We start from the raw sequence: 26522 nt of genomic DNA, 5'->3' as shown, positions 1-26522 counted from the left end.
AAAATAAAACTATGAAAATTTCAGGAAAATGAGTGGAAAGAGTCATGCTAATTAAGTGACCTAAACTTAGAAAGACCAAAACCACATGTTCTTTCTGATATGTAGGCCTTGGCTTTAGAATACCTATAAATATGAACATACGGTAACAAATTCAGATAAAACCAAAGTAAATACAAAGGCATGATCCCAAAGGGGGAAGAGATATGGGCAAAAGAATACATGTGACGTGGAAACAGAAAGAGGAAAAATACAGGGTTCGAGGGAACTTAGGGGAAGACGGCAGGGGATAGAAGTAAGGATGGGAATCAGCAAAAACAAATTGTATCTGAAAATGCTAAAAACTTTGAAAAATGAAAAAAGTATATATAATGAGAAGGGATAGGACATTACCTTTGACAATCTTATACTTAAAAGATGGTTAAATATATCTGTCATCACACATCATCTGTTTATCTATCATCTACCCATCTGTCCATTCTCTATCATCTATCAACCTATCACCTTTCAATCTATTATTTATCATCTCATTTATATATCTACTTTCTATCTCTCTATCTACTTAAACATTTGTTTACCTACCTATGTCTAAAGCACAGTAAAGTTATAGGACAATGTAAAGGGAATTTCCACATTAAAGCTTAGAAAAAATAAAATCTGTAGCAAGTGACCACAGTTATCAAATGTAGGAGGCTGAGTAATATAGAAACTAAAAAGAGTCCATAAGATTTTCCTATGAAGAAATTATTCCTCTCCCCACCCCTGCATTACTGGGCAGGCTTTAGTCATGTGGTCAGGTCAGTAAGCAGATCATAAAGGTTGAGGGGTGACAGGGGGTGACAAATTCCAGAGAAATATAGATGTGTTTAAACAAAGAAGAAGAAGGAAAGGGCTATAAGCATTCCTGCAAGTGAAAGGGTATTTGCTAAAGTAGGATTAAAATGCAGTGATATTTCAGAGCTAGAATACTTGTTTTACATAATGAAACAATAACCCCTAAATAATTCTATTACCTACTCAATGCAAAGTGTTCACTCTAAAAATATCCATACTTTTCCTGCCAAAATTTGCAGCATTAAGATTTTTGTTTCATCCTGAGTACACCAGCGTTTGTGCCCTAATGTTTTAAACAGAAAGTTAAGGTGATAAAAGTGCCTCAATAAGCACTTAAAAGTACTCTGTGACTCTAAATGGATATTCACGTATAAAGCACATCTATTATTCTTACAGCAACTACTGGGTTGAGCTGCAGAACAGATCTACAACTCTGTTAAAGACTACTTTTCAGATTCTTTATAACATCAGGAGACAGGATTTTAGTCCTCAGGCCTCAGTAGACAATTAATCATTGGCAGTCACTTTTGTTAAGAAGGGAGTGTAATTTTTAAACACTCCTTTCCTCACCTTCAACTAGTTACAATGTCACTCTATGTATTAAGTCATAAATATTTCATGTTGGAAATTTGTCAAGACCAAAAAAAAAAAAAAAAGCAATATGTACATGGTTATTCCCTGAGGTGTATTTTCTAATAGCTAAAGTGTCCTACAATAAGGAAATTAAATAATACTGGATTAATGTGGTAGCATATTATACTACCTTTAACCTAATGGTGAAAAAATTGTGACATTTAAATATGATGATTTAAAGTTCTATTAAAGAGCAGATTATAGAATGTCTTGGACATTATAATTTATACTATGAAAAGTACAATGCCACAGAAAATATTTACAAGACAATAAGAAAATGTGAATATTAATGTTTCCATGCTGCAAAAGTAGGCCAAGGCTTATTTTCTAGAGTTACAGCATATTTGTTTTCTTCAGTATTTACTTTTCTTTGTATTAAGGACAGACAGTGTCCTAGGCACTGCTGCTCTCCTCTTAACTGATCTAACTATATCCAGGGAAGTGACAAATTAGTGGTCAGAATGTATGGCATTTCTAAGGAATACATTTTGCATACTTTAACATAATATTAAGATATGATGTTATTTTATATTGATGTAATTTTCATTATAGTATATTAAACAATGAGTTAATCAAATTTATTTGTGTAAAATGAATTTAGAAGCCACTTTCTCTAGGATTTCAAGAATGGTCCCAGTGATTTCCGAAAAATCTCAAAAAATTCACAGGCCTTATGGTTTTCTGGAAGGTCAAATTATGCTTCGGTGTGACTACAATTGTCCAGCACAAAAATTCTCATTTCACAGTTGGTTGTTGGACTTGAGTTCCCTTGAGACAGAATCCTTGGATAGCTTTGCGTGATTCTGTCTTACTTGAAATTAAATTCATTTCACCCCAACAAAAAGTTCAAATAAGTCTAATTATAAGCAAAGCACATGTATTTCCTTTGATCTAAACAAAACTGAATGTCCTGAGTCTCTTGTTCCTCCTAGCTTTTAAAATGTGTTGTTTAGCTAACAGGCCTTTGGTTGATCTGGATCTACCTATGGCAGCATAGTGAATTTGAGTGGTCTGGAAACTGTCTTGTAGGAAGAAAGGCTGACTCCCCCATGATGATATGACCTTCCTATACTTGTCCTTTTTTTTTTTTTTAAATTTGATTTATTAGTTTTCTTTTCATCAAATACAGGCAGTTTGGTACCATTGTTTAGGCTCATCTATGATCTACCCCCTCCCATTAGACCCTCCTTGTTGATGTAAATGGGTCGTGCATTGTGTTGTTGATGTAAATGGGTCGTGCATTGTGGAGTTAGTCCCCAGTTATTGGTATGCTAACTGTCTCTGCAAATCATGACCCAACATGTGACTCTGACATTCTTTCCACCCCCTCTTCGGCAAAATTTCCCTGAGCCATGTTGGGTTCATTTTTGGTCTGCTTCAATGCTGAGGTGTTGGGGGCCTCTGTGGCTCTGGCTCTCTGATTTGGTAGGAGTTGATTTTTCTCTGCGTTAGTCTCCTTCCCCTTTGTGCTGGTATCCGGTTCACAGGAAAACATCACCCTTGCTTGTTTCACCAATTGTCCTTAGTTTCAGTTGGGCCCCTTTTGAGGTATGTTGGGGCAGCTCTCTCCTTAGGATCTGCATCTATCTGAAAAAGAGAAGCAGATTCTCCAATGGAGAGTAAGTTAGCACCCAGAAAATTGAAATAAAACTTATATTTTTGGTAGACAGATTGATAGGTGTAGGCCCTCTTGTACCCCACGATTGATGATAGCTTGATATTGTAGAGTGGGCTTGTCTTTGGGTATGGTTCTGACTTGTTTCCCAGCTCCAGCTATGGGTCTAGTACCACTGAGTGGATCAGTTAACCAAAGCAAGAGTAGTTGGTTCCTCACCATGGCTGTGTGCCACTATTGCACTTGTGTGGGCATCATGTCAGGTTATTTGTTGCTAATTAGATTAGACAATGAGTTGCTTGGACAGATATTGGTCGTTTCCTCCAGTCGCTCATGTAGCGCCTTCTGGCACTAGACATGCTGACTGTCTGGGGACTGACTCTCTCCTGGCTTCCAGCCATGCCGTTCGATTTTATGTATCAGCTGCATATGGAGTCTTCAGCAATAGGGTCTTACCACTGGCCTTTGGTGGGTCATCAAGTACTCTGACAGAAGTCTGTCATTGTTTTGGGAAACCGTGTAGGTTTCTCTGATCAAAAGCTCAAATATCCCACTCACAAAATGGGGTGCAGAGTTGAACAGGCAATTCACAGAGGAAGAACTACAAATGGCAAACACACACTTAAGAAAATGTTCATCATCCCTAATCATCAGAGAAATGCAAATTAAAACAACTATGAGATTCCACTTACCCCAATAAGGATAGCCAACATCAAAAAGTCAAATGAAAATAAATGCTGGTGAGGATGTAGAGAAGCAGGGACACTCATTCACTGTTGGTGGGAATGCAGGATGGTACAACCACTCTGGAAAGCAATATGGAGACTCCTAAAAAAGCTGACTATAGAAATACCAACAGACCCAGTTATACCCTTACTGGGCATCTACCCTAAAACCTTCAAACCAAAGGCCAGAGAGATTTGCTCAACCATGTTTGTAGCGGCTCAATTCGTAATAGCTAAAAGCTGGAATCAACCCAGATGTCCATCATTAGAAGAATGGATAACAAAGATGTGGTATATCTACACAATGGAATTCTATATAGCAGTAAGAAAAAAATGACACAAAGAAATTTGAGGAAAAATGGTTGAACCTGGAACAGATCATTCTCAGCGAACTTACCCAATCACAGAAAAAAATCGACACATAGTCTCACTCATCTACAAAACCTAACCGGAATCTACCCAAGATACCTTACTCAGCAAGCACCTCATGGACTAGACAATAAGATGGATGGGAGGGCGGGGAGGGCATCGAAGGGTGGAAAACAGTAATCTGGACCCAAACGGCATTGGTAACATAAAATTCTACTTCCTAAAAGTCAGACCAAATGGCTGAACCTTCACTAGACCCTTACAGGAAACACCTGAACCACAAGACACTGGAGAGGGTAGGATCAAGACTAACCTAAATCTTCTACATCTTCTCTCCTTCCCTCTCCCCCTCTCCCCTCTATCTCTCTCCACTCTAACTCTTGTATATTAGTTATGTTTTTCCCCAATTTATTAGTGGGCACTGGCCTGTAACCCCCACTTCCAGCTTGGGGATACCATCTACTTGTCCTTTTTTCAAGCAAACATTTGCTATTTTCAATGCCATAGTGTTGGGAACTCCATTTCAGTAACGACAGTTATTTGATTCATTCAAATGATATTCAGAGGATCAGAGAAGCCATGTGACCAGATCTAAGTGAAACATGTTGATTTGAAATCACTTTTCATCTTTAGTGTTCAACTACATCTCATTACTTTTTCAAAGAATAAAAAGAAATCACTTCTATGATTATCTTCTAGAATATAATGAAGTCATGGACACTTGCAAGTTGGAAAGACCTAAGATATCACCTTCCTCAACTTTTTTTTTTTTTTCTTTTTACCAATGAAGAGGTCATGAGGCACAGACAAAATATCTTCCCTTGGAAACTGGAGTTCCATAGATATGAAGTAGGATTTGTGGTGGTTGTTGTTTCTTAGTTCAGCTGTCTCTCCAATCCATGGTCGTCTTTTCCAACATTAATCCCAATGTTCTTCCCCAACCTACTGTATTTGATGGCAAGACCATATGTTGCCTTAAAAGAGACTGTGATTCAGTGTTTGTGTATGTGTGCTTCATGCTTGATCTTCTTCAGTTTTCTGTAGTACACTTAAAAAATTCCTTCTTAGTTTATGATTAGCTGATATGGTCATATGAGATTTATGGTTGGATTTTCTAAGTAGCTATAAAATTTTAAGCATATACAGTGATTCTAAGGAAATATAGTGTCATTTTTCCTTTCAAAATTGTTCTTCTGGGATAGAGTGAGACCCTACCTTAAAAAAAATGTTCATTTTAGTTATATATGATCAGGAGGGAACAAATCTCAATTTTCTAAACAGTGTTCACATATAAGAGGTCACAGCTAAGGTTGCCTTGAGAGTTCTAATCTGAATTTCCTGACTTTTGTGGGTTTAAATCATAACTTTAATGCTCCATTAATGCAGGATTTTTTTTTACACTAAATGGTTTTATGCCTTTTATTTTGCACTAATGGACATTGTGTTGATTTCTGTAACTGTCAAGGAAAGTTTAGCCTTCTGGTTAACTTCTTAGTTTATGTTTTACTTTAAAAATCTTTTTGTTTGAGACTGAGGTAATGTTATAGCTTCTGTATCAATAGGCATTTTTTAAAAATTTACAGAAAATGCCATATGATGTCACTTTTGTGTTTAACATAATGTTATGCTTTCTGAAAACTGAAAATATGATTTGTTTCAGTGCTTTAGGAGTTATTAAGGTGTCATTCAGCACTAGGTATATAGCTTTTTAATCTTTATCTCAAACACACTTTGTTGTGTACCTTCTTTAATTCATTTTTTTAAATTTACTGGTGAAAATGCCAATTTAAAAATATTTTTTCATAATTAGTCAAAAAATTTGGTTTCTCAGGCTGGAAAGATTGCTTAGTGGTTAAGGCACTTGCCTACAAAGCCTAAGGACCCATGTTAGATCTCTCTCCAGATCCATATAAGCCAGATGCACAAAGGTAAGGAAAGTATAAGGTCACACATGTTCACTAGGTGGCACAAGCATCTGGAGTTCAATTGTAGTAGCTGAGGCCCTTGTGTGTCAATTTTTTTCTCTCTCTCTTTAATTTCCTCTCTTGCTAAAAAAGGAAACTCAGTTGCTCCATACATTTTTATTGAACTAAGTAGTGCCCTAAATTTTTAGAATTTACTGAGTTTAGGGTGACAGTGATGACTTATAGAGAAAAGAGCTTTTTGTGTAAGCATGAAGACTTGAGTTTGTACTACCAATGCCTACATAAAGTTGAGTGTGGTGGCCAGTGTCTGTAATTCCAGCACTGGGAAGGCAGAGATAAGAAAGCACCCTAGGTCTTATTGTCTATTGTACGAACAAGGAAATAAATGTGACATCAGCCTCTAGACACCATACCATTGTACAGACATATTCACAAGCACATGCATATGTACATATACATATGAGCATACATACACACATACAAATTCAAACTTTAAAATACTCATTGAGTTTATCTCTATACCAAAATATATCTTCTTAAAATTCTGAGATAGCAGATTCATATTAATTCAATGGACACTTGTTGCACTGATTATTATCCTGGAACAAATTTTTAGGAAAAAAAAAAAAAAAAAGAAGTGACCTGATAATATGAAGGCCAGATTGTAAACCTAGTATAAAAAAAAAGGTATTTGGAATACCACTCTAAACCAGTAGCTGTAATGAAAATGGCTCCCTAGAGCTTACAAAATGTGTTTAATATTTTAGTATCACATTTATATCTCCAAAATAGGACTGATTTGGGCTGGAGAGATGGCTTAGTGGTTAAGCACTTGCCTGTGAAGTTTAAGGACCCCAGTTCGAGGCTCGATTCTCCAGGACCAATGTTAGCCAGATGCACAAGAGGGCACACACGTCTGGAGTTCATTTGCAGTGGCTGGAAGCCCTGGCGTGCCCTTTCTCTCTCTCTCTCTCTCTCTCTCTCTCTGTATCTGCTTCTTTCTCTCTCTGACACTCTCAAGTAAATAAATAAAAATGAACAAAAAATTTAAAAAAATAGCAAAATAGAACTGATTTAAGATAATTTCATACATATTTTATGTTTATAATTTTATTCAAGAATGCTTTCCTCTTTGGACTTATTAAGTTATGTGTTAACTTTTCATGGGGAGATGTGAGCAAACATCTGTTAAACCCAGTTGGGGCATTAAAGGCACACCAAAGTAAACATTCTACCCAAGTCCATATTGGTGAACCTATGAGTTAGTTTACTGGGCTTATGTCAGCATGTGAAGGGTTACTTACAGGGCTCTCATGATCTCAAAACAATTGTATCACCACAAATGATAACAACATGGTATTGGTATTAGGTATTTTCCACTTATTTTATACTTTATAGTTTCCCAAGACCACTTGCAACTAGGAGAGGGACAGGAAGTAGTAGTGGCAGAGCCCAGGAGAGAGTCTTGTGACCTACCTCTCTCCATTTTATTAGGGAATGCTAATAGCTCCACTATCATTTGTTCTTTGCCAAGGGAAGGCTATTTCGACTCCAAAATGGGATGATGATGGGAAGATCATGGTGGTGTACTTGGAGGAAAAACCCACAGTACATCACAAGTATGTAACTTCTTGAGATATTAGCACTAATAATGACAGATGGCTCACTTGAAATAACCGACAATGTCCAATGACAAGAAGAAGATCTAAATAGTAAGTTACTAATGTTGCTGGAATAATTCCATTGGGCCATAGTACTTAATCCTCTTTCAGTTCTCAAAGGGTTATGCTTATTTTTAGTTGTGAAACTTAATATTCAGATTAGTAAAATATCTTGACATAAGGACTCCAGGATATAGGAGCATAAAAAGCTAAAACTACAAAGGCCACTAAAGACATATGGGAAACTTATTAGCAGGATATTATCTACTATATTTGGATATCTGTACACTTTCTAGATTTCAATTCTATTCCTACGTTTATAGTCAACTGACTTGGGTGATGATACCCACCAAAATTGATGCACAAAGTTGTACTGAGCAGAGTATATTAGAAACACAGCAGGCACACTTTGGCTACCCCTAATGTCTGAACGTATTCATTATTAGTAAATTCAATATCTACATTGGCTTCATGGGTCTACAGTTTTTCAAGTACTTCCAATTTCTCTTCTATAGTTGGCTAGTGAGAAGCACAAGTTCTTTTATTCCAATGTAAAGGAGTGTTATTGACTCTCAGATCATATTTTACACATTGCACACTAATTATATCTCTATGTATGGACAAATGTAGGCTACAGAATGGCTGGAACAGAGCCGAGGATGCTTAGTCAGCGTATAAGGGGTACCAAGGCCCTACTGGAGGCAGAGGCAAGGAGCTGACACTGAAGCATCCAAAGTCACTGCAGTGCTTAGGGAACTGAACCCAGCGGAGAGGAGCTCAAGGTGACCAGAGCCAGCGTAGGAGCAGGGCTGAGCCTCAGGGTTGAGTAAAGCCTTGAGCAAGGTGTAGGACTAAGTCCAGACCACACAATAGATGGAAAGGCAGCACTTGAGGCGGAACCAGTTGAAGGTGCTGGTCCTCGCCTTCCATCTTCTCTCACCCAGCTCCTCTCTAGTTGCGGTTTTGCTACTGTCTGTGTCACATAAGTGGGTCCAAAAATCTACTGGTTCCTTCTTTGCCTTACATTGCTATAGGCATGCTGGGATTGAGCTGGCTTTGCATGTGTCATAGAGAAGATTGGACATGGGCAGACATGCTTGCATGCAAGTGCATTTATCCACTGATCAATCCCCTTAGCCGTAACCAGAAATTTCTAAAAACTAAAGTAAAAAATATCTTTGAATCATATAGATTTAGGTTAACTACAGGTCCAATATTTAATCAAAGTTGCTTTGGGGCTTCAGGTATAAAGCTCGGTACGCCATTATAAAATTGTTTTAAAGATTAAGACCTGTGAATGAAATCGCCATGGCATATAACATATAATTAGGTAATTGCTGCAATTTTTTATTTGTTCACATTTATTTAAAAGTTCAAATTTCTACTAATCTCAAAGTTAGTTGTCAAATTTATTTCTAGTTCTAAAGCCCACAGTTTCCCCCAAGATGTTTCTGCATTTTTCCTACTGTGATTTTTTTTTCTTCTCAAGGAAGTGTTCTATGCTACAACAATGTGAGGAAATTATTGTAGAATGGTATATTAAGAAGCCTGATGAGAAAATATGAACTATTGTTAATTACTTTCAGCTTGACTCTTTTTTTGAAGCCTGGATGAGGGAGAAAATATTTCAAATTTTAATTCATTTGAACTCTCAATGGCCTCAAAACAACTTATCTTGCCAGTGCCAGATGTTCTCCAAAGCAATTTTGATTTACCAGTTGATATTTATTTCATGAAAGATCAGGATCTGATGACTTGCAATTTAGTTAAAAGAAGGGGGAAGAAAGTTTCTTTAAAAAAATTAAAAAAGGACCTAGCAAGGGAGAGGAATCGAGATGAGGCAGAGATTTGGGGAAGGAAAGAGAGCAACAGGGAGAGGGAGAAGAAAGACAGACAGTTTTACGTAAATCCCTTTCTGATGGTCACCGTGGCACTGATGGAGTCTCAGCTAACACTGAGTTCATTTGCATAAAAGTTTGTCTTCCGCTGCATGCCTACAAATGGGAAGAGCCTTTTTTTTTTTTTTTTTTTTTTTGGCATAATCTTTCTCATTCTTGAAAACTGCTATGATTTTTGTTGTTGTTGTTGTTGTTGAGGCACCAGGTCTCTAGCAGGTAGATTTTTAAATCACTCTAATGTCTCTTTCAACTTGTTTATTAAAGTTGAATAAACACGGAGAAGGTGCAGATTATTTGTGTTGCCTCATTCTAAGTGCAAATACAATTCTTTGCTGTAACTTGGATGAGTTAGAACCCACGGATCTGAGTTCATGGCACCATGGGAAAAGAAGGCTAAAGGATGGATCTGGAACCTGGACACAGGCCGTTCATTCCCAGAGGGCTCTCAAGGTTTACGTGTGGGCACGCTTTGCAGATCAACATAACGGATGTTTCCAGATTGATGAACTGTTCGCAGCCCATTTTCCCAGGATGATTAAGCAACTGGAAATTTATTAAAATTCTCTCAATTCTGTAAATACATTTTTTAGTTGGTATGACACCTTAATATAAATGAATTCAAATAGCTTAGTTTTAGACTCTGCTCAAGCAGTGGCTTCTCTGTTCACTGCTTTTTCATTGGTGAATTTTTAATATGTCTGGTGTCTGGCAGTTTCTAGGGACCAACAGAAGGGAAAAAAAAAATTCTCAACTGATGCTCAGATTTTTAATAGCACAAAAATTTATCATTTTTATTTTTATCATACAGCAGAATAAAGAAACAGATTACCTCATATTCTATTCATCTTAAGCCAAATATAAATGATCTTTGAGCTCTTATCAAAATATAAGCCTCTGTTCTCTAATGAGAATAAAACTATGAATCTCTTTTTATAATTCTTTTTTTTTTAAATTAAAATCATACTATCCTTTTGCTTCTTTAGCAATTTTTTAAAACTTTTTTTTTTTTTATGAAAGAGAGAGATGCAGAATGGGTGTAGCAGGGCCTCCAGCCACTGCAGTAGCAGTCCAGATGTGTGTGTGGCCTTGTGAACATGTACAACCTTGTGCTTGCCTCACCTTTCTGTATCTGCCTTATGTGGGATCTGGAGAGTCCAACATGAGTCCTCAGGTTTCACAGGCAAGTGCCTTAACTGATAAGCCATCTCTCCAGCCCTCGTTTAGCTTTCTAATATCTGTATAAAGAACAGAAGGATGAGCTGGAGAGATGGCATAGCAGTTAAGGCCTTTGCCTGCAATTCCAAAGGATCTTGGTTTGATTCTCCAGAACCCACGTGAGCCAGATGCATAAGGGGGCACATGCATCCAGAGTTCGCTTGCAGTGGCTAGATACCCTGGCGTGCCCGTTTTCTCTCTCTCCCTCTCTCTCTGCCTCTTTCTCTCTCAAATATATAAGTATACATACATACTCTCTCTCTTTCTCTCTCTTTCTGTCTCTCTCTCTCTCTCACACACACACACATAGTATATTTTTCCTATGGGAAAAAGAGGTTTATTTTGGCTTACAGGGTCAACAGGAAGCTTTAAAATGGCACGGGAAAACGATGGCACGAGAAGAGGGTGGACATCACCCTCTGGCCTACATAAAGTGGATCATAGCAACAGGAGAGTATGCCAAACACTGACATGGAGAAACTGGCTGTAACATCACCCCCAACAATGCACCACTTCCAGGAGGCATTAATTTCTAATTGCCATCAGCTAGGGAACCTAGCATCCAGAACACCTAAGTTTATGGAGAGCACCTGAATCAAACCACCACAATGTGTATGCCCAGTCATATTCCCTCCCCTTTCTATCCTACTGTGGTAAGTATATGGAAATGAAATGTTAATATGCACTCCAGGCCTCAGCTGTAGCCTCTAGACAAACCATTTTGCATGCTGGAATCTTTTTTTCTGTGTAAGCAAGACCAATTCTTTGGATAAAGACTATTAAATGACTGAATAATTCTACCTTTTGGAAGAGGACTTAAAACAAGAAAGGCAAGATCTGTACATTTCCCGACCTTGGAGTTGATAATGTGAGAAGCCAGAAAGAATTCAGCTAACAAGGCTCTTAGACGTCAACTGAGTTTAACCTGGAAAAGAGCAACAAATTTTAAATTATGGCCTGGATCATATCTGGAAAAACATCCGTAGTTTAGTGCTGTGATTGAAGGGTTATTGCACAATCCATATTTTTTTTTTTAAAAAGAAGAGTCCTGTGAATACACTTTCTGTGCAGACCTTCATATAGGACTCTGCCTAAACAGGTATAATTTTGAAATGTTTCTCTTTTCTTTCTGTTATATACTCCAAGTAGTATTTGAAAGCATATGTTGAAGTTCTAAATTTCTACTTTTTTTTAAAGTTTACTGCAGCACTTATAATTTTTCTATTGTCAGAAGAAATTATAATTATGCCTAAGCTGTGATGCTTTCCAACATAGTTTTCTTTATTCTTTGGAATCTTTTACTTGTTTGCACAGGTTTTTGCGGCATGGTACACACCTGGTCCTACTGATGCTGAAAACAAAGGTCAGATACTTGTGTCACTTTTACCACTGGGTTTATTGCCTCACTTGTTGTCCTACAGTGATTTTTTCTTCAGTTTGCACATATTGCATTTATTACAACACAGTAGGATTTCATTCAATATTCTTCTTTGATTCCCATTACTTATTACCCCTTATTAATATGAAATACTGTAAGGTCAGCAATACTATCTCCCATCATGCCATGTTTTTGTCTAGAAAATATCTGACCTTCTATCGGTTTTCTTGCAAGTACTCCCTTGATCTCGTTCCTTTTCATCTTCTACATTGGATTCAATTTTATACCAGAAAAAATCTGCATTCATTACTCAAGTGGAGGTTTCTTTAAAATTTTTATATCTTTAAGTTTCTATAAAGCATTCCTTATATCCAAGGTTTTCATTAACCTTGAGTTATTGTACATATATTTTAAAGCATTGGGCCTTAATGGCTTTTTTCTCTCCAATGAGGCATAATTTTCTTATTGTGGCACAAAGTACATTACAATAAACAATTTTATTTTTTTGGTTTTTCAAAGTAGGTTTTAACATTAGCCCAGGCTGACCTGGAACTCAGTATGTAGTTTCAAGATGGTCTTGAACTCACGGTGATCCTCCTACCTCTGCCTCCTGAATGCTGGGATTAAAGGCATGCTCCACCACACCCAGCTACAATAAACATTTTTAAAATCATGATATTAACTATATGGGTATTGTACCAAAGATGTAGTGTTGTGGAAATAAATTCTTATGTAAGCATTTAACAATCACTTTTTTTTCATTCTCTGGGGAATAGAACCTGGGTCCTTTGGCTTTACAGGTAAGAGCCCTAACCACTAAGCAGTCTCTCTAGCCCCAAATCGGTTATCTGAATACCTGATGTGAACTTCTAGGAGTTCTTCATGTGTTCCAGATATCAAGTCTTTACCAGGTTTATGGTTTGCAGGTATGTTTTATATTCTGCAGGTTGCTTTTTCACTTCGTGCAAAACACTTTCAACTTGATAGTAGTCCATTTGTCTATTTTTTTTTAATCCTGTGTTCATGTTACAACCAAGAAGTTACCACCAAATCAAGCTTTATCACCTTAGTTTTCTCTGTATTCTTCTAGGAATTTTATAGTTTGCTGTCTTACATTTGAACCTTTGATTTCTGTTGGATTCAGTTATACTGGGATATCCATTCAATAACCTTATTACTCTGTGCATGAGTATCTATCTCTCTCAGCACTATGCATTGAAGAGATTATCCTCTCCATGAAGAGAGATTGTAATGCTATTTATTTTACTGTGTATGTTGTGGTTTATCTTTGTTCCATTTGTTTCTAGTCTACGTGTATGTTTTCATGATAGGAACACACAGCTTTAACTACTATAGATTTGTCATAGTGTTTAAATTTTGACACATGAGTTGTCCAATTTTTTCCTTTTCTAAAATTGTTTTAACTGGGTTTCCATGATTTTCTGAAATTTAAGATAGATTTTATATTGTTTTAAAAATTGGTATTGATATTTTTTCAAAGAGTTGTGCAGCTATATTTTCTTGTATTTATCTTAATAAGCGTTTTATAGCTGCATTTTCAATGTTTTAAGAAAAAAATGATTTTTATTTAATAAAGATCATTTAGTATGATCTTAACATCTCACCCAACTCCACTTTCTACAATTTTATTTTTAAAAATATTTCCTAAGTAGTCGTTATAATGTTCAATATTTTTTCATAAATTTTACTTTTTTTTTTCCAGTTTTTGAGGAAAGGTCTTACTTTAGCTCAGGCTAACCTGGAATTCACTGTGTAGTCTCAGAGTGGCCTTCAACTCAGGGTGATCCTCCTACCTCTGCCTCCCAAGTGCTGGGATTAAAGGTGTGCACCACCACACCTGGCTTAATTTTACTATTTTTTAAGATTTTTTTTTAATTTTTAATCTTTTGACAGAATGAAATCTAAATATTCTCTGTTTTTAACTAAAAAACATGCAAAAAGATATCTAGTTCATTTTACATTAATTTGCATAAGCAAACTCTTCTTTTAGATGTGTTGTTGGGAAGAATTTGGATAAATGCATAGACAGGTACAGAGTGTACAAAATTCATTCCCCCAAAGCATAGGTTCTTTTTCAAGTGAATTTCACATCTTCAACTAAAACACTTATTATTATAAAGTTCCGATGAAACTAAAACTTCAAATATCCATTGGCATATGCAACCTTAACTCACAGTGTGAATTCACTCTGAGGTGTCCTTTTCCTTGGAAAGAAGGCAGGAGAAGCAATGCTGCTCCTGGTAGAAAAACGCAGGAGTGTGGGCTGAGGCATCAGATCAGCAAGGGTGTAAGAGCTGAATGTTTCCTTTGAGCCTGGTTATGTGTTCCAGCTAAATGTTTGGCTTTTCCTTAATTCTTTTTCATCAGCCTAAACTTATATTCTTCCAATTTATTATATTGTATATTTTCTGTAATTTGTAGTCTAGTTTTGTAAGTTTGTAGGCCTTCTTACCAAGAAAGGTAGAACTTAACCAAGAGACACTTGGACACTTCCTTCAAAAATGGAATTTATCCATATTTCATTAGTCCACTTTTAAAAGCAATTATTTTTTCATGTATTATTATATAATATATGAAATGATTTACTGGCATATGAGGAATTAAATATGCTGTGTGTGTGTATTATACATACATACACACAGATATGTGTATATATTCTATATACTTTATATATAATGTCACATATTTAATGTGTGTATATATGTGTATTTGTATGTATGGTGTATTTGTGTGTGCAGATACATGTGTGTCTTATGCACATGTGCAGAGGCCAGAGGTGGACATCAAGCGCTCTTCTCTTTCATTCTCTCTGTCTTATTTCCCTAAGACGGGGTAGGAGTATCTTTTTAAAACTGGAGCCAGCAAGTCCCAGTAGTTTCCTTACCCCTCGTCCCTCCCCACTGGGACTGCAGCATGGGCAGCTATGCCCAGATTTTTGTTTGGATGCTACAGAATGAACTCAGGTTTCCTTATGGCATAGCAATTGTTCTACCTTACCCACTGATCCATCGCTCAAGCCCAACATAAGTAAAACAACCTTAAAGATTACTCTTGAACCTGAAATGAAGTGCTGTAGAAACATATCGGTTAAAATTACTTATAGGTATGTATTCCTTTCTTAATTTATGACTCATTTCAATTTAAGACTTCTTTGCACTGCAATTTACATCAAAATTAATATTTTTGATCCAACAATAGGACAAGTTAGAAGAAATACGGTAAAGTTATTTAGTTAGTGAATTTGAATTCATAATTTGATTTAACTGCTTAAGAAATGCCTTTGAAATCTACACTTTAATAACAATCTTAAGGAATTTTTATATGCATGAGGTCAAAATTCTTGCTTTCCAAATTCTGACTTGCAATGTAGAGGAAACAATTATGTATAGACCTCAGAATCTTTCCCTGGTTATCATTCAGTAGTGTCAAATAATTTCTGATACATGTACTGGTATGATTTCCAGAATGTGTTCCTAAGCATTCACTCTTTCTCTGTTTCTCCCTCTCTCTCGGGGTATTACTGTAGTCCAGGCTAACCTGGCACTTACTTTGTAGCCTAGACTGTCCTCAAAGTCATGGTGAATCTCCATCCACAGTCTCTTTCTAAGGTGCTGAAATTAAAGTATGCCTAGCTTCTTTGTCTTGTTTTCTTGTGTTTTTCAGTAACACCTGATATTTGCTGCCCTTTTCTTCTCTCTCCAACTCTATAGGTATCACTCCATTGCAACTGTCAAACTCATTGTTTCTTCCCTAGGCTGTTGAATTATACTTCAATAGACTTCTTATCCTCTGTTCCAAATCAGACAGCACAATGTTGCCAGATTCATTTTCTTAAAGCTACCAAAATCATGTTACATCTTGCATAAAATCTCCTGAAGAGTCTTCATTACATACCAAATAAAATTACCTTACTTTTTAAATGTGCAGCTCAAAATCATGTTTCCCCAAGCCAACTTTTCTAATCTTATCTAATCTTATTTTGTGCTGCAAAGTCTCTGTTTTATTTAGCTCCCAACTACAAACCAATTAAATTGCTCATTTTACACTGCTTGAGTTACTCCACTGCTCTATTTTATGTTTATTGAGGCCCAAGGTCAAATCATTTCCCATCTTAAATGCTAGGATAAGGTTCCGAAAATCACATGATGACCTTTGTCCTTTCCCCACTGACCTATTTGGAATTATGTTAAATAACTACTTACATACAATTCTTATTTTCTTTTGTAGATATTCTAAGCACCTGACATCTACTTTAACTATATTCACCCACACAGCCTATCCAAATGCCCTGAACAACAGCTAGTGAGGTCTCTCCTCAAAAACCAGAACTTGGGTTCCCTAAGGCAACTGGCTTCTTCTAAACCCTTGCCACAGTGAGTATTTAGGATTTTCAACACTAACATGTATTCCTTGCATCTCATCTTTAATGAACACATGTATGATTACTTTTCCTGTCAATCTTTTATGAGTATTTATTATATTACAGGTGTCAGATGTGATGGTGATCTGGCTGTCACTTCTGTCACCTAGATTCCACTGATCTGGCTGGCTATGTGATTGTCCCCTTCCTCTCACTGTGCAACGTGCATCCCTCCTCTAGCTATGTGCTCTATTGAAGAGGACTAACTTGCTCAAAAGATACTGCATATATTCCATGGGAATTTTTTTATTTTTAAAAATATATATAAGTGGAACAGTTCAGTCCAAAATCAATCATATTTACAATTTATATTGCCTATTTGAAAAAATTTAAAAGATCATGCTATATAACTCAGCATAAACTTTAAATATAACTTACTCATTTTCTTGATCTTATAACAATCTCCTAAACAAGTTTGTAATTTATAGGTAAAATATCAAATGGTAAAAACCACATGAAAAATTTACCATTGCTTCATTCTTTATCAAACAAGAATGATTCTACCAATACTGTTTATGTGTCCATAAATAGCGGTAAATAGAATCACAATATTAGTTTTAATTATCTGATCACCAGTTAGATATAGCAAAAAATCACATATTTACCCAAGTTCTGCTTTTAACAAATAATGTTTGAAATATAAAATGTCTACATAAGTCACAATGCATCTCATTCAAAGCCATGTTTGATATTGAATACAGAAATTATAATATAAAAATCAGCTTTATATAACATGAAACACCCTGGCAAATAAGTATAAGATCAAACAGGTCAGTTAAAACCATTGTGAAAGTAATATTTAAGCAAATATTTTATAATAAAAAATGGCGAGATTATATTTCAGGGTATTTTGAAGATCTGAATTAGTGATATTTATATATGTATCAAAGTAGAACCATTGTTTTCAGTACTTCATAGTGAAAAAATGCATACTATTCTATAAATGCTAACCAATTTAAAATTTATACCTAATGGCTGGGGCCCAAGCTCTGTTTTAGCACACTGGCCCTGAACAAAAAAGGCTCTGGAATGGATCCATAACTCTCAAGGGTGATGTTATTTCAAGTGGAACTTGGCTGAAGAGATGACTCAGTGATTAAGGCACTTGTACACAGTGCATGATGACCCAGGTTCAATTCCTAGTACCCATGTAAAGCCAAATGCACAAAATGTTGCATGCATCTGGAGTTTATTTGCAGTGGCTAGAGGCCCTGGCATGCCCATTCTATCTCTCACAGTCTGTCTCTGTCTCTCTTTGCTTGCAAATAAATAAAATATATATATAGTTTAAAAGTTTGTCTTGTTGGGCATGGTGACACACACCTTTAATCCCACTACTGAGGTGGTAGAGGTAGAGTTATTGAAAGGCCCAAGAATTCAGAAGCTCAGAAATACTATCACGCTCCAAAGGGAGCTTAAGCGGGCCACCTGCATACCTCAAACTCCAGGTTTTATTCTCTGTCAGAAGCAAGTAAAGAATCCCTCTTCTCATTGTATCAGAGCCCACTCCTAATATAAAACTAGGTAAAAAGGGCATGAGATAGCCCTCAGGGATGGGAAATAAATAATAAAGTAAACCACTTATTTGGTTTCTGTAAATAGCCTGCACCATAAGCCTTAATAGCCCACACTGTAAGCCTTAGTAGCTTACACTGTAAGCCTTAGTAACTCGCACCATAGGCTGTAGCAGCCTGCCTCAGACCACCAAGGTCATAGGAGGCTGATACCATACTCTGTTACCCCCACCTAAGGAATTGCACAAGTGCTGACCTCCATGGTCACAGGAGACTGATACCACACTCTGCTACTCCCACCCAAGGACCTGCGCAAACGCTGACCACCAAGGTCATAGTCATAAGAGAGTGATTGGTCCATGAGGGGCTTGAGCAAAGTAAACTAATTGGCTTAGAAACTGTGGGGTGGCACAAACTGACTGGCTAACACCCTGCAGGGGCTCCTGATATTAAATAATGATTGGTCTAATACACAGGCTTTGTTAGAAACCCTATAAAAACTGTCCTGTTCCTGCATTCGGGGCTCTGCAGTCCTCTACCCCTGTGCGGTGTACGACTGTGGGCCCCAGCGCGCTTGGAATAAAATCCTCTTGCAGTTTGCATCAAGACCGCTTCTCGTGAGTGAGTGATTTGGGGTGTCGCCTTATTCGGGCAGAGCGTGGGGACCCCCTGGGGGGGTTTTTTCCCACATTATCACTGTGAGTTCAAGGCCATGCTGAAAGTACAGACTGAGTTTCATCACAGCCTGGACTAGAGTGAGACCCTACTTCAAAAGAACCAAAATTAATAATAATGCTAATAGTAATAATAGTGATAAAATAAAGTGAATCTTCTCAGAAATTCCCCTTGTTCTAAGAATAAATATTATAGGAATGTTTATAATTTCCTGAATATTTAGGAAATTAAATTTGCACATGGATTTTTATTAAATTAAAATTATTCTACTTTATGCATGATCTTGTGAAACATTATTTGTTCTAAATATGCACTTTATGGTTTTATTAATGTTTAGGCTAGCAATCAAAGTAAGGAGCTTTGGTATGGCATTGCCATGAGTACATGTCAGTGTGCTTTGTTCCTACTTGACCCCTTCCCCCGTACACGACTCTGCATGCTCTTTGGCTAGTCCCTTCCTTCCCCCTCTGCTCTCATGCCACATGACTTCTGTTACTTTCCTGTCTATCCTCCATCTCCTTTCTATCAAATCCCTTCTCCCCTTCTTATGACCTTCTTTCTAATATCTTGTCCTACACACAAATACATACATTTATTCACAATTTTTAACAACATATTTTTATTTATTTATTTATTTATTTGAAAGAGAGACAGAGATAGAAAGAGGAAGAGAGAGGGAAATAAAGAGAATGGGCAAGTCAGCGCATCCAGTCACTGCAGAAAAACTCCATACATACCTGCTACCTTGTACATCTGGCTTACGTGGGTCCTGGGGAATCGAACCTGGGTCCTCTGGCTTTGCAGCCAAGTGCTTTAACGACCACACCATCTCAGCAGCCCCTCACAAATTTAAATCTAGATTCTGTATCATTGTAGACTGTTAGAGAGAAACATTTACATCATGAAAGAAGATGTCCAGTATTTGTCTTTGTGAATCTAGCTGAGTTCTTTTAACATGATCTCTAGTTCCATCCATCTCTATAAATGTGATTCTACTATTCTTTATGGATAACTACAATTCCATTGTGCATATGTACTACCTTTTCTTTTTTCCACTCATCAACAGATGGGAAATCTGGGCTGACTCTATTTTTTAGAGATTGTGAATAGTATAGCAATAGACATGGACGTTCATATCTCTGTGGCATGCTGTTCACGCAAGACTCACAGCTGCATGCAATACTGAAAGGGTGTACATGCATTCATTCCACTATTTAAAATAATGTATTCATGGCTAGAGAGACAGCTTAGCAGTTAAGGTGCTTGTGCCTGCAATGCCTAAGGACCCAGGTTTGATTCTCTAGGTCCCACATAAGCCAGATGCCATGTGTCTGGAGTTCATTTGCAGTGGGTAGAAGCTCTGGAACACCCATTCTTCCTCTCTCTCTCTATCTTGAATAAATAAAAGTAAATCTTAAAAAATATTTAAAATCATGTATTTATATTAATGTTCTTTAATCTAAACAAAGTACCTCAAGGTTGAAAATATCATTATTATTATTTTTTTTTCCTTTTGTTTCTCAGGATAGTGTCCCAATTCAGCCCAGGATGACCTGGAATTAACTGTGTAGTTTCAGGGTGGCCTCAAATGCACAGCAGTCTCCTACCTTTGACTACTGAGTACTGTGATTAAGCACATGTGCCACCACACCCAGATGGAAGTATTATTTTTATATTATAGATGGTAAAAGTTATAGTTCACTTAGATTGAGATGACTCGGTGGTCAAAGGTGGTTTCTCTCAAAGTCAGCTGTCCAGTACTGATACCCCAGTACACATGTGGCATCTGCAACTAGAGATCATTCAGAGTGGCAAGAAGCACTGGCATATATGCTCTCTTTCAAATAAATAAATAACATTTAAGAAGTTGCTTATGTGTTTCTAACTATCTGTAAGATGTTTTCAATACATCCTCTCTCCTTCTGCAATATTGAATTATGACTTTTGTTCTCAGACTTTTCCTTTCTCAGAAACCCCTTTAGTAGTTTGTATCATATATTATTTATCATATATTATTTGTATGATATTATATATATCATTTTACATATTATTATATGTTATGTTCATTCTTTTCACCTAGATCACAGTCTCTGTATGTCTTCTGTTTCTTTAAAAGAGGCTATTTGATGCCTTATCAGAATATTCTGGACTAACATGTAGATTTAACGGGGCATTAAAAATAACGCAGTAGAAGCTAAACTAATTTATCAGTGCTGTCCCACAAGGCAACACAAATTGAAACAGAGTGCAGTATTTGCAGTGACTCATATTTCAAAATAAGCTTAATTAGATATTTGGTGATAATTAATTTTTTGCTTTATTGGCACAGAGTCCTATTTTATAGCCCAGGATGGGCTTGATCTTGAAAGTTTTGTGCTTGCAGTTCTAGAATCTTGGGATTATAGGTGTGTGCAAATAAATATGACTAATTTCTTAATTAGCTCTTTATTTTTTTTTCCTTTTTCATTTTTTTTTATTTATGAGAAAGAGAGAGAGAGAGAGAGAGAGAGAGAGAGAGAGAGAGAGAGAGAGGGAATGGGCATGCCAGGTCCTTCAGCTGCTGTAAATGAATTTAGATGCATCTGGCTTATGTGGATCTTGGGGAATCGAATGGGGGTCCTTTAAGATTCGCAGGCCAGCACCTTAATTGCTAAGCCATCTATCCAGCCCTAATGTGCTCTTTAGATGAGATCTACAGAAGCAAAAAGAGATTCAAAGTGCCAGGATCACAATCCTGTGAATATATAACATAATGACCAGAAAAAGGACATGAAGTTTGTACTTAAGCAAAGTGTAACATTTTAAAATAGAAAAATAAATAGATCAATTGTTTCAGTATTGGTAAGAAAAGCTTGAAGCCCTTGTATTTTTGTCCTAAATTTAATAAATATCCAGATAAGTTTCCATTTCATTTAAAAAGATGTTCTTCTTTTCCAGTTGAGTTTAAAAAAAGTAGTCTTAGAATAATTAAATGAAATAATAATAGCAGTGTTGCTGAAGGAACATGCTATTCCATGCATGTAATATTTTCCTAAAGATTTGGATGGGATGGATTAGCTTTTCTGTTGTGCCCTTTAATCAGTTTTGGCAAGATTACATTTCTATATTCACCCTAAAACTGAATGAATTTCACTGAAGTCAGAAGTAATTTTGAATATGTTTTATAAAAAAAAAAAATGCTGAATTTTGAAATGCTGTGTTATCAGGGAAACAAAAATTATTTAAAACATAAACCAATGCAGTCATAAATATACTGACCATGAGTGCTTTTGGAAATATGAAACCATACTATCTTTGTATCACACAGGCCAACAAAATGACTGGACACCTCTCACATATCCCACAACTTCGGTAAGTCACCTAATTCTCTTGCTTATAGAAATTATGGGGCCTCAGAGGTTGAAATCCAGACAACATATAATATGAAAGAGGCTAGGCACAGCAGAGGAATGATTCCCAGGGAAGATACATGGCCACTGTAGCTATGATTCATCATAGATAATGGCACAAATGCTGAACTACAGATCTCCCAGGGGCCTAAAAGTCTCTTCTAAAGAGCTGTAATTAACCTTAAATGTATATAGAGGTGTTAAACTTTGAATACACTTTTTAAAAATTTGTTTGAGGGTGGCAGACAGAACATGGGTGTGCCAGGGCCTCCAGCCACTGCAAAGGAATTCCAGGTGCATGTGCCCCTTCTGCATCTGGCTTATGTGGGTCCTGGGGAATTGAGCCACTAACCAGGATCCTTAGGCTTCACAGGCAAGCACTTAACTGCTAAGCCATCTCTCCAGCCCCTTTTCTTTTCTCTCTCTCTCTCTCTATTTCTTTCTTTCTTTCTTTCTTTCTTTCTTTCTTTCTTTCTTTCTTTCTTTCTTTCTTTCTTTCTTTCTTTCTTTCTTCCCCCTCCCCCCTCTCTCTTTTGGATACACATTTTATCTTAAGCACTCAGAAAGAAAGGAGTAGCCAGGAAGAAAAGTATTTACTCAGAGTGACATCTGTGCTATCATCAAATGTATGTGGTATTGACAATTCTGTTAATACTTTATTTGCTTTACAAGTTCTATAAGAATGTATACAGTCCCTGCCAGATCCCACTATGCCAATTCTTTTTTTTTTTTTTCCTTTTCGTTTTTTTTTTTTTTTTAATTTAATTTATTAGTTTTCTTTTCAGTAAATACAGGCAGTTTGGTACCATTATTTAGGCTCATCTGTGATCTACCCCCTCCCATTAGACCCTCCTTGTTAATGAAAATGGGTCGTGCATTGTGTAGTTAGCCCCCAGTTATTGGTATGATAAATGTCTCTGCAAATCATGACCCAACATGTGACTCTGACATTCTTTCGGTTTTTTGACGTAGGGTTTCACTCTAGCCCAGGCTCACCTAGAATTCACTCTCCAGTCCCAAGGTGGCCTTGAATTCATGGTGAATCTCCTACCTCTGCCTCCCAAGTGCTGGGATTAAAGGTGTGAGCCACCACGCCCAGCTCCACTATGCCAATTCTTATTTTTTTTTTTTTGTTAAATTTATTTTGGTTTATTTTTATTTATTTATTTGAGAGTGACAAAGGCAGAAAGAGGGAGAGAAAGAGAGAGGGAAAGAATGGGCACGCCATGGCCTCCAGCCACTGCAATCGAACTCCAGGCATGTGCGCCCCCTTGTGCATCTGGCTAACATGGGTCCTGGGGAATCAAGCCTCAAACTGGGGTCCTTAGGCTTTACAGGGAAGCACATAACCGCTAAGCCATCTCTCCAGCCCGCACTATGCCAATTCTTGAACAGCATTTAGAAAAAAGATTTCTGAGGGAGGGAATTACCATGGGATATATTTTGTAATCATGGAAAATGTTAATAAAAATTAAAAAGAAAAAAAAAAATTAAAAAAAGCAAAAAGAAAAAAAGAAAAGAAAAAAGATTTCTGGATATTCGCTGGGAAAGAGAATTATGCCTGTAGCTTTCTAGTAATAGCAACTGCTAATATTTAGACATTGTGGGCTCCGCTGCTGTTTTAGCTTTATCTCCTCTTCCTTTGTCAGTTCACATTCAGATGGTCCTGTGACCATCTAACTCCATCTGCCTGCATCTCCTCAGTCACCCTTCAAAGTCTACAAATCTCACAATATTGGGAACCCTGAAGAACTCCAGTCTTCTCAGTACCCACCTCTGAATGCCTTGGTTTATTTTTTATTCCCAACATATTTTTAAGGGCTGGGTTCCCGCACTTTATCAATACACTTTCGCTGTCCCTTAGATGGAACTGTGGGAGATGTTTTTCAGCTGCCACAACCAATGATCCCACTCAGCTCGAAGAAGCCAGATCTGCTATCTCCCCAACAGCAATTAGGTTTGCCTCTTCCGAGAGATGTTTGAGGTACTTTAGGCTAACTAGGCGCCTGAAAGCAAAAGCAGGAAATATCCTTGAGTTTGCCCTTGACATCTTCACTTTACTAGAGGAAAGAAAGATCTGGACTTTTCCTTATCTCTTGCCTAAGGGAGTTCCCTAGATTTGTTTTTTTTTTTTTTTAATTTATTATTATTTTTTTGCATAACAATCTGAGTCCCTTCTTTTTTTTTTAACTTTTTGTTCATTTTATTTATTTATTTATTTTTGAGAGTGACAGACACAGGGAGAAAAACAGATAGAGGGAGAGAGAGAGAATGGGCACGCCAGGGCCTCCAGCCACTGCAAACGAACTCCAGACGCGTGCGCCCCCTTGTGCATCTGGCTAACGTGGGACCTGGGGAACCGAGCCTTGAACCGGGGTCCTTAGGCTTCACAGGCAAGCGCTTAACCGCTAAGCCATCTCTCCAGCCCCTGAGTCCCTTCTTAAGAAGGAGTTCCCATTTCTTGAACTAAGATTCCTGGAAGGATTAAAAAACTAAACCTGGCATTGTGGTTGGTTAGCTCTGCCCTGAAACTTGGTGTCAGCGATGGTTAGCTCAGTCTCTACTCAGATCTTATAAATGACCAAAATTTGGATCTCTAGGCTTTACCAACCCCTGCGTTTTCACGGGCAGGCGCTCTTCATACTGTCTCCTCCTTCCCATTCTTAAACTAATAAGATCTCTCTAACTTTATATATATAGTAATACTATATTATAATAATACCATATATATATATATATATATATATATATATATATATATATATATATATGTATTTAAAGAACACACACCCACAACATGCACATGCACACACACAGACACGCACACATACACACACACATATTCTGTTGCCATGCATGATTTCCCTACCATGCCAAATGAAATTATTACAACTGACAGCTAAGTAACCTTTCCTCCCCTGAGTTCTTTCTCAGGTTTTCCTATGACAATGATATATTTTGCCTGAATTGTAGTGTTTAGATAGCTTAAAAAGATAAGACATGTCTGCCATGATATGTATGTGTGCATTAGATTTTTAAAAATTATTCGTTAAATTCAAAACTTAAAGACATTTTTTTAAAGTTTGGAAGTATTAATATGAATTCTAGTCAATCTTATCTTGTACCACGGTTTTGCTGGTTTTCTGCAATCTAGCCACATTACAAGTCCATCACTGACATTCTATAACCCTGTAAACTCATTGCTGTGTAAATTTTTCAAGATGTTCCCTCTTCCTGAAATAGTTCCAAGAACCTGCCTGCTTCCATTCTCACTCTGGTATAATTAATGTCTACTATCTTTGTGTTTCTGATTGTGTTAATTGGCTTTCTGTTACTATAGCAAACAGTCTGAGGTAGGCTAAAGGAAATAAAGGAGAGAAGTTTGGTGATTTCAGGTTTGGAGGCTCAAAGGCACTTTATAAGCATCTACTTAACTCTACAGAGAACATCTTGGTAAAGGTCATCACACAAATGGGGACATGTGAAGGCAACAGATCACATAACCAAACAGGAAACAAGAGAAAGATTCAGAGGCCAAGCTTATTCTTGTGTGTAACATCTTGATCTTTCAAGAACTCATAATTCCCACAAGTGTTAATCATTGCTATGGGCAGCTCCTCAAGTGATCTAAGGAACCCTATTGGGTCCTATTTGTTAAGGGTTTCACACCATCTCCCAACGCTGTGGACCAAGCTTCCAAAGCATGAATGCACATTCAGATAACTACAAAAATCAATTATCATTTATTTAAGAAGGCTTTATCCATTTCCCTTAAGACTACAAATTCTCAATAAACAATGAAACTCATTAAATGTCTTAACGCTTTGAAATCTTAGGTTTTTTTTTTTTAATATTTAATACGTCATGTGGTGGTTTGATTCAGTGTCCCCCAAAAACTTAATAAGCCTCTTTTCCCCGCAAGCTGCTCTTGGTTGGATGATTTCAACCAGCAATGCAAACCTGATTGCAACACTAAAGTGGTACCGAGGAGTTGGATTGCTGCTAGACACCTTACTGTGTGGCTTTGGCCTTTTGGAGCTGATTTTCTAGAGGAATGTGGAAGAATTTGAAACCTTGGAAATCTGTCACTGGCTAAATTTGTTGGATTGGAAGCTACAGAGTTTGGCGTTTTCCCTGGTAGTTTTAAATTTTGTGTTGGTTGAATATTTCTTTGCTATGCCCAATGCCATCTTTTGCAGTGTGAAAGTTTATTCTGTGCCATTGTGTTTTTTGTTTTTTTTTTTTTTTTTTTG

This window comes from Jaculus jaculus, chromosome 13 (genome assembly GCF_020740685.1).
Source record: "Jaculus jaculus isolate mJacJac1 chromosome 13, mJacJac1.mat.Y.cur, whole genome shotgun sequence".
Lineage (NCBI taxonomy): Eukaryota > Metazoa > Chordata > Mammalia > Rodentia > Dipodidae > Jaculus > Jaculus jaculus.
Note: the sequence above shows the minus strand (reverse complement) of the source record.